The sequence below is a fragment of the Lissotriton vulgaris genome, chromosome 3_1, assembly GCF_964263255.1.
Source record: "Lissotriton vulgaris chromosome 3_1, aLisVul1.2, whole genome shotgun sequence".
NCBI classification, from domain to species: Eukaryota; Metazoa; Chordata; class Amphibia; order Caudata; family Salamandridae; genus Lissotriton; species Lissotriton vulgaris.
Window position 1 is genome coordinate 901,854,049 of NC_141689.1, and position 9,091 is coordinate 901,863,139.

The 9,091-nt window shown below is 38.5% G+C and overlaps 1 pseudogene; it reads left to right on the forward strand.

Annotated features, from left to right (window-relative positions):
- The first annotated feature begins 615 nt into the window (after positions 1 to 615).
- LOC147727182 (uncharacterized) lies at positions 616 to 7,352 on the forward strand (annotated as a pseudogene).
- Positions 7,353 to 9,091: the final 1,739 nt, after the last annotated feature.

The window sequence follows — 9,091 nt, forward strand, 5'->3', positions numbered from 1 at the left end:
CTCGAGCCGAGACCTAGACCGACACAATTTGAGGCTTTAGTTGAATGGGAAGACGTGATGCATGAGCAAGAGAGTGAAAGGCTATGTAGACATATCAGACCGAGAGGTAGAGGTCGAAATTTATGGTGTGAAACCCATGATAGCAGAATGCGTAGATGGAAAGACAGTAATATGTTTGATGGTATGTACCCAGTTAGGTTAGTGGATGAATATGAGGGTCGGAAATGTACAGAAAAGAAAAAGAATATAGAAACAGTGAACCAAAGTTATGGTGATAGTGAATCAGAAGATGTGGTATTAGAAGAAATATTAAATAGGAGACCGCCACCATATCAGCCAAGTTCTTTATGGACTACTCCGAATGCTCCGGAAATAGATGAAAGGAATAATGAGACCCCAAGACCATATTCAAGCTTAAAAGATGTGCCAGACAGAGTGGAAGTTAGATATATTCCACATACACCTGTTGTGGAAGCCAGAATTACAGGTACTCCTGTAACAATGAATGATTCACACAGAAGTGCACAAAGTAGTGAAAAACGAAGTGATGTGCAACCAAATAGTTCTGATTATGAACGTTCTGCACATGAATTAATTCAGAACCTTACTAAAAACATGGAAGCAGTAACTGTCCCTGTAACGATAGGGTCGGTAATACCAGTATTTGAAAATCAGAGAATAAAAGAACCAAGCTTGACAATCCCGTTGCAACAAGGTTTGCAAAAAGTAAGAGAGAATATTTATCCTGATTTGTCAGAAATAAAGCGAACTGTTAATATGAATCCACCCGAATTGACTTTTAACCAAAGTTCATTATACAAATACCCATTGGTGCAGAATCTGACTCTGCAACTCCAGAGAAAAGTCTAGATAAAATAGATTTAATACAAACTCCTGTACGACCGTCAGATAAGGAATTGAGTGACTGGATTAAAACTCTAAAATTAAAAGAAAATGAACCAAAAGTTTTGGATGTAGCAAAACTAAAAGTGGATATGGAAGAATTAATTATTGGAACAATTGGTACAGATAGACTAAAAACGTTTCAGGATGATGAACTTATGTTTTTGTGTAAAAGCATTACATGGAAAGCTAAAACAGTGTATGATTAATTGGAGGAATTAGCAAGTGAATTGGGAGTGGAATTTTCAAAATTTAAATCCTTGCAGAAATCATATAGAGTGGATTTTGCAGAAAGAGACATTGAGAATATGAATACTGCAGGAAGGTTGTTGCAAATAAAAGAGCTAATTGTGCTGTTGCGAAGATGGGGAGATGTAAGTAAATGGAGGATTAAGTGGGCAAAGAAGAAGAAAGAAAATAGTAATAAATCCACATTAGCTTTTCCGGTCAGGGAAAAATAGGCAGTAACAACTGAGTTTCCTATGAGAGAGATTCCTGGAGGAGGATATGTACATGTTCCTTGGAGCAGACAGGATATATTGTCGATCACTAATGATTTTCCAAGATTGAGAGAGAAACCAGTAGAATGGTATCGACAAGTAGACAGATTTGTGAAAGTGTCAAAAGTTTTATGGATTGATTTGGATGGATTGTTTGACATAGTAGTGCCAGCAGATTTATGGACAGAATGTAAAATAGCTATAGATTGGCCAAGAGAAGAATTTGCCCGAGACAAAGTCACAGGAGCTCCGTCACCAGATGTAATGCGGAAATATGAACAAGTAATAGTATGGTTGAAAAATAAGATACCTCCAAAAGAAACTGATTGGGTGAAAATAGACAGGACCGCACAGGAGCCGAAAGAATCTGTACATTCATTTTATGAAAGATTGTTGTTTTTAAACAGTATAGTGGTTATGAAGAACTAAATGAGAAGGATATGAGTCACTTTATATACAGATTTGTTTATGGGTTAAGACAAGAGATTGGAGACATGATTCGACACAACCTGATAGGTTGGCAGTCAGGTACTGTGGATGATGTTTTGAGAAAAGCGAAATATTGCAGTGAAGAGATTGATGCAAAACAGAAAAAGTTGAAAGAGAAAGCCATGTGGGCACAAGTAAAAGTAGCGGTACAGCAAGCGGCGCAAATGGAAAGTAAGAATGCAGGGAATCAAGGAAACTTTAAGGGTAAACCAAAGTTAGTGGGAAGCATAGATGAACTAAAGATAAAGCATCCTTGTTTTAATTGCGGCAAGTTAGGGCATTGGAAGAAAGAGTGTAAATGTCCGCCAAGAGTTAATGGAGAAAATAATTCATTGAATTAGCAGGTGCAGTTTGAGGTAAATCCACAACAGCAACAACAGCAGATAGCAAAACAGCAGTCAGGTGCCACAACCGCCACTACCAAACAATGTAAACCAGCAGAGATACAGTGCAGAGACAAGATTCAGCGGAGGTGAACAGGTAAAAAGACCGCAAAGAGTGAATGCGTGTCCTCAGTATTGGTTACAAGAAGAAGGTGGCAGTGAGTCGGATGAAAGTTTATGACGGTGCCTGAGAGAGGGAGAAGAGTGTGTGCTTGGAGCCACTCTTGAGGTAGATCAGTCTGGTCCATTTGTAAACGGAAAGGTGAATGATGTGGAAATAACTTTCCTAGTGGACACTGGTGCTACCCGTTCTACTGTTAGATCAGTGGAAATTCAAAATCTTCCTCTCTCGGGAGATAGCATTCAAGTTGTAGGTGTAGCTAATAGACAGATACAAACTCATTTGACCGAACCAGTTGAAATAGAAATTGGAAATTACAAAGATATGCATCGATTTGTGGTGTGTGATAGTAGTCCTGTTAATTTGTTAGGTAGGTATATTCTGTGTAAAATGAACTGTGCCATATATTGTTCACCAGATGGCATAGAATTGCAAACCTCAGATGAAGATATATTTGTATAAAATGACAATGCTCATGATTGAGGCAGAGCAAGTTATTTCCTGTTTTTGATCGAGAAAAGATTCCTGTTGAATTGAAAGAAGTAGTGAAAGAGGAAGTATGGGATTTTACTGGAAAAGATATAGGATTGATGAAAGGTGTTGATCCTGTAAAAGTCACAGTGAAAGAAGGTGCAAGCTACCCAAATATACTTCAGTATAAGATGACTGCAGAAATGATTGAGGGAATTACTCCAGTGATTGACAAAATGATTGAGCAAGGAATTCTTAGAGAAATACAAAGCAGCCCTTGTAATTCACCAATCATGGGATTGAAAAAGCCTAACGGAACATTTAGATTGTTCAGGACCTTAGAAAGGTTAATAAAATTGTTGTCCCATGTTGTCCGATTGTTCCGAATCCATCAGTGATTTTGTATCAAATTCCCCATGATGCAGAATGGTACACAGTGATTGACCTATGCAATGTGTTCTTTACTGTCCCATTACATTCAGAAAGCCAGCCATTTTTTGTGTTCCGATTCCAGAATCGTATTCTAGCATAGTGTAGAATTCCACAAGGGTACACAGAGTCCATCGATTTTTAACCAGTTGCTAAAGAAATCATTAGAAAGCTTGAGCATGCCTGGACAGTCTGTATTAGTACAATACATAGATGATATTTTGATTGCATCAAAAACAAAAGTTGCATGTGTAAATGACACAGTAGCATTGTTGAATTGGCAGAAGAGGGACATAAAGTGTCTCCATCAAAATTGCAGTTTTGTCAGAAAGAAGTACAATATTTAGGTCATAAGATTGCAAAGGGATTCAGACAAGTCACAATAGAAAGAATCAGAATGATACAAGGAATGCAGCCACCTAAAACTCAAAGACAAGTGAGAATGTTCCTGGGAATGGTAGGTTACTGTAGACAGTGGATTAGTGGATTGTCATTGATTGCAAAACCATTACAGAGATTGACAAAAGCAGATATCAGAGACCCAATAGTTTTGACTAAAACTAAAATGGAAGCATTTGAACAGCTGAAAACAAAATTGTGTGAAGCACCAGCATTGGGAATGCCTGATTATGAAAAAGAGTTTGAATTGTACTGCAGTGAGCGAGAAGGATGTGAATTCTCAGTATTAATTCAGAGACATGGAAAAATTAGAAAACCAATTGCGTATTGCTCAGCTGTTTTGGACCCTGTTGCAAAGGCTTTTCCAGGATGTCTGAAAGCAGTAGCAGCAACCAGTGTAAGTTTGGAGCAAAGTGAAGGAATTGTGATGGGATTTCCTGTGAGGGTGTATGTACCTCATTCAGTGGAGATGCTTCTCACAAGAGCAAAGACACAATACATGACCAACAGCAGAATGACCAGTTATGAAAAAGTAATTTTGGGAGCTGAAAATGTGACAATTGCCAGATGTGTGAGAGTTAATCCTTCTACACTATTACCTGACACAATTGAAGTGGAAGTGAAAGGTGAGCTTGATCATAAATGTCTGGATGTTCTTGAGTATTGCACAAAACCCAGGCCAGACATTAAGGATGAACCATTACCTGAATCAGATTATGTGATGTTTGTGGATGGATCATGTTTGATAACAGAGAGTGGCATTTTGAGGGCTACTTATGCCATCTGTACAGTAGCAGAAGTGTTGGAAGCATTGTGTTTGAAAGGAATTCATTCTGCTCAAGTAGCGGAGTTGATTGCTTTGATACGAGCATGTGAACTGGGAAAAGAGGTGAAAGTAACCATAGTGACTGATAGTAAATATGGCTATGGAGTTGTTCATGATTATGGACAGCTCTGGTCTCGAAGAGGTTATTTAACTTCTGCGGGAACACCTATTCGGAATGCTGAATTCGTGAAGACACTGATAGATGTGATTCAGCTTCCTGAAAGGATAGCTGTAGTGAAGTGTTCAGCACATAAAAAGAATGAGGATTACATTTCAAGAGGAAATAATTATGCGGAAGCCATTGCAAAGCATTGTGCGAAAAATCAAATTTCAATCAATCAAGATAAACTGAAAGAACATGTTCCGAGTCCTTTGAAGCTAACCACTGTAGTCGAGACTTGGCAGGAAGTGAAGCAGATGCAGGAAGAGGCAGAACCAGAAGAAAAATATATTTGGCTAAAGGCAGGATGTAGACAGAGATAAGAAGATGAAATTTGGGTTTACAAAGATGAAAGACCAGTAATGCCCGATAGCATGATTTCAGACATGGCTCGAATGTACCATGGTCAGGCCCATATTGGAAGAGATGCCATGATTCGTCTTTTCAGACTAACTTGGTATAATCCCAAGTTCAGGATGATGATTGCTGAAAGTTTGTGCCAAAGGTGTCTAATATGCCAACAATTTAATCCAAACAGAAGAACCGTTGTGAGTTTGGGAAACATTGGACGGGAGGGTGGTCCATTTACAAGGGTTCAAATGGATTTTGTGGAATTGCCCCCATGCAATAGGTTTAGGTATATTCTCGTGATAATTTGTTTGTTCTCCCAATCGGTGTAAGCTTTTCCCACAAGGAGGAATGATGGAATAACTGTTGCTAAATTGCTTTTACGAGAAATAATACCGCGTTTTGGATTCCCGGTATCACTTGAATCAGATCGCGGATCACATTTTCAAAATGAGTTGATGCAGATGATCTGTGAGGCTCTGGATATTCGCCAGAAGCTGCATTGTGCTTACAGACCTGAGGCTTCAGGGGTGTTAGAGCAGGTAAATGGAACTATTAAAAACAGAATCGCAAAAATGTGTTTGGTGGCCAGATGCTTTGCCACTTGTCCTAATGACATTGAGAAGCATTCCTGACAAGTAAACTACATGAGATTTTGATGGGCAGGGTAATGAGACAAGCCTATGTACCTGTTAACAAATTGCTGACGATTAATGATGATATCATATTGGACTACTGCAAAAATCTGTTTGATGTGGTAACTTCTGTGCTCCACCAGGTGGGAACTGAGTCAAATTCTAAAGAGAAAAATCCAGCTCATGATCTAGTTCCTGGAGACTGGGTTCGAGTGAAGGTACATCGCAGAAGAAATTGTTTGGTACCTCAGTGGCAGAAGCCACGTCAGGTAATCTTGGTTAGTACTACTGCAGTCAAGTGTGCTGGATTGAAGAGGTCGGTACATGCTAGCCACACCATCCGTGTGCCTGCACCTGAATACCCATACGACGGTGAAAGTACAACGACTCCGATTCTGAAGCTGAATCAGAAGAGACTCCAGATACTGAAGATCGACAGAAACATCGACATCTGGAAGTATCAGAAGCCAGTTCTGCGTCTGAAAGTAAAGGTGAAGGTGAAAGGGAGGTTGTGGAGATACCAGATTCCGAAGATCAATTTGAACGTCAAGAATCGGTAAAAACAGACACCAGTAAAGACGCAAAAGAAAGTGAAAATAAAGTCATTGAATAGGAGAAAGCTGAAGAGAAATCTGAAAACTCTGAAGGCAAGAACCGAGATCCTGAAACTGGGGAAGAGGAAGTGACTCACAAAAAGGATGAGATTCCAAGTACCAGTTATGAAGGTGTTCCTAACAGAGTAGCAGAAAAGAAAGCTGAATCTGATGATGATAACGACATTGTAAAGATCATAATCAATGACACAGTTGAGGATACTGAAAGTGAAACTGATGACAGTTCAGATGAAATTGCATTAAGAAAAAGTCCAAGGAAGAGAGCTTGGAGAGTGGAGCATAACACAATAGAGCTAAAGACTAAGAGAATCCGTAAAGGAAATAATTGGCATAAAGAAACTGGTGGACTGAGATTCAAACTTGTGAGCAAAGCAACAGAGCCAGAAGAGCAAGTGAATGAGATCACTAGCCAGAAAGAAATATTGGGAAAGAAAATAGAGGTTATTCAAAGGCCAAAAAGAGTAAGATGACCAAATCAGAAGTACAAATCGCCTGAGTGGACTTATATAGCCTTACCATCGATTGCTGAAGTCAATAGTAGTCAAGAAAACTTGTACTGCCCAAAAGCAATTGGGAAAAGTGAGTAATAGAGGTTGACTTAAAGAAAAGAGATAGATGATTAAAGTATATGATATCAAGTAAAAGCCTGAAAGTCCTGTGAGACGGATATTGTAAATATAGAAGAGGTCGGAGTTCACATAAGGTCAAAGAAATCTTGTTAATAAACTACTTACATCCTAGATTAGAATAGAATTGACATAAGTTAGTAAACTGTTTGGTGTGTAATTCATAGGTGACGCTAGGTCGAAGAAACTGTGTTAGAGAAAAATGACCACTAGTAATCACAACACAAAATGTTCTATTTTTAGAAAATGGTGCAGATGCGGTTTCATTTGTATGGGATTATTGATAATATGGATAATTTTAGCTATTGTTATTCCTTTCCAGGATAATTTAACAAAATTAAAATCGAATGTGAGTTTGAGTAAGCCAAGCGAGAAAGTAGAAGTTCATGAGACTCATGTGTATAAACCAGAGTTGCATCAGGATAGGTCCATCAATGATAACACCTAGAACACATTTCAAAGTTATTACTTGATATATTAAAACTATGAATGTAGATGATTGTTATGCTTGTGTAAAATTGCCTGCATCAGTGTCAGAAGGTGTGACTTATCATGACCTTCCTTTTACATATGGAGTGACTTGTAGTGTAATTGCAAGTTTGTTTTATCAAATTGGAAACTTGGAATACCATTATTCCAATGTAGATGAAATGTTTGCTAAATTAAGAATTGATAATTCATTGAACAAAAAGAGACCTTGAAAAGTTATGGGAGATTATTTCTTAGAAATGGAAGGATTGACTCACGAGTATGCTTTTAATCATAATTTGACATGTGAATGTCGAATTTCACATGAGAATTGAGGAAAAGACTTTTCAAGATATGGTTGAAGAGAGAAGAATTACTTATAAAAGAAGTGAGAAAGTAAAACATGAAAAATCAAAGTATTGGACATTTAATGATGAAAATCTGGATGATAAGAATGTGAATGTAGCTATAAACATAGATACACCAATGTTAGGGAAATTTTGTATAAGAAGAGACAATACTGTACATGACAATTATTTTGTGGGTGCAAGTCAATGTAAAGACACCTATAGAATTATAGGGGGTTGGGGATTTAAAGGAGGAAAAGATCCTGTTTTCCCGGGTGTTTATTTTATTTGTGGGAATAGAGCTCATTATAGGTTACCGGACCATTGGTATGGAACTTGTTATGCGGGATTGGTCTTTACTAAATATTTGCATGTAGATAGAGGTACTAATGGTAAACATGAGATAGGAAAAATTCTTAGTAGAAAAAGAAGAGAGAGTGTGTGAGAAAGAATAGGTGATGTTTTGGGGGCACTGATACCAGCAGTGGGGATTTCATTTAATGCAAATAGAATCCGAAAATTGCCTACAATAGTTGATGGATTGTCAACAGACACCGCAGGAGGTTTCCTGATGGTTGATTCTGAAATAGTTGCCATGAGAATAATGGTAATGAAAAATCGACTTGCCCTTGATATAATTTTAGCAAAAGAGGGAGGAGTTTGTGGAATATTGAAAGTGCAACATTGTTGTACTTATATTCCAGATAAAAGCCAACATTTAGAAAGGTATATTACAAACAATTCATCCAGACAACTATACGATATTACCAGAACACTATCGGGCAACGCACCAGATCTTACCCCGCCTGCCTCTCAATCCTTTTGTGATGAATTGGCTAATTTCTTTTATTCCAAAGTCAATGACATCTATCAGGCTTTCTCTTCCAACCCCCGAAACTTGTCTCCCCCTAAGCCAGTACCGGACTATGAATTCACGAGTTTTAAACTTCTGACCATGGAACAAACCACAAACATAGTCTCCTCCATTAAGACAGGATCCATACTGGATCCGTGTCCATTCTCGGTCCTCCCTCCAGTGATGAATACTCTCATCCCGATGATCACTTCAGTCTGTAACACAATATTAGGCTCCGGAATCTTTCCCGAATCCCTTAAAAATACAATTGTGAAGCCTCTGTTAAAGAAAGCCAGCTTGGACAAGACAGACCCAAAGAACTATAGACCAATAGCAAGCCTACCCTTCTTAGCCAAAGTGGTCGAAAAGGCCATGAATCAACAGCTGGTTGAGTACATCGAGACACACCATCTACTGGATGACTCACAATTTGGCTTTCGAAGACACCATGGCACCGAAACCGCCTTAATCAAGGCTGCGGACGACATTAGGACCATCCGAGATCTCGGTGGAACA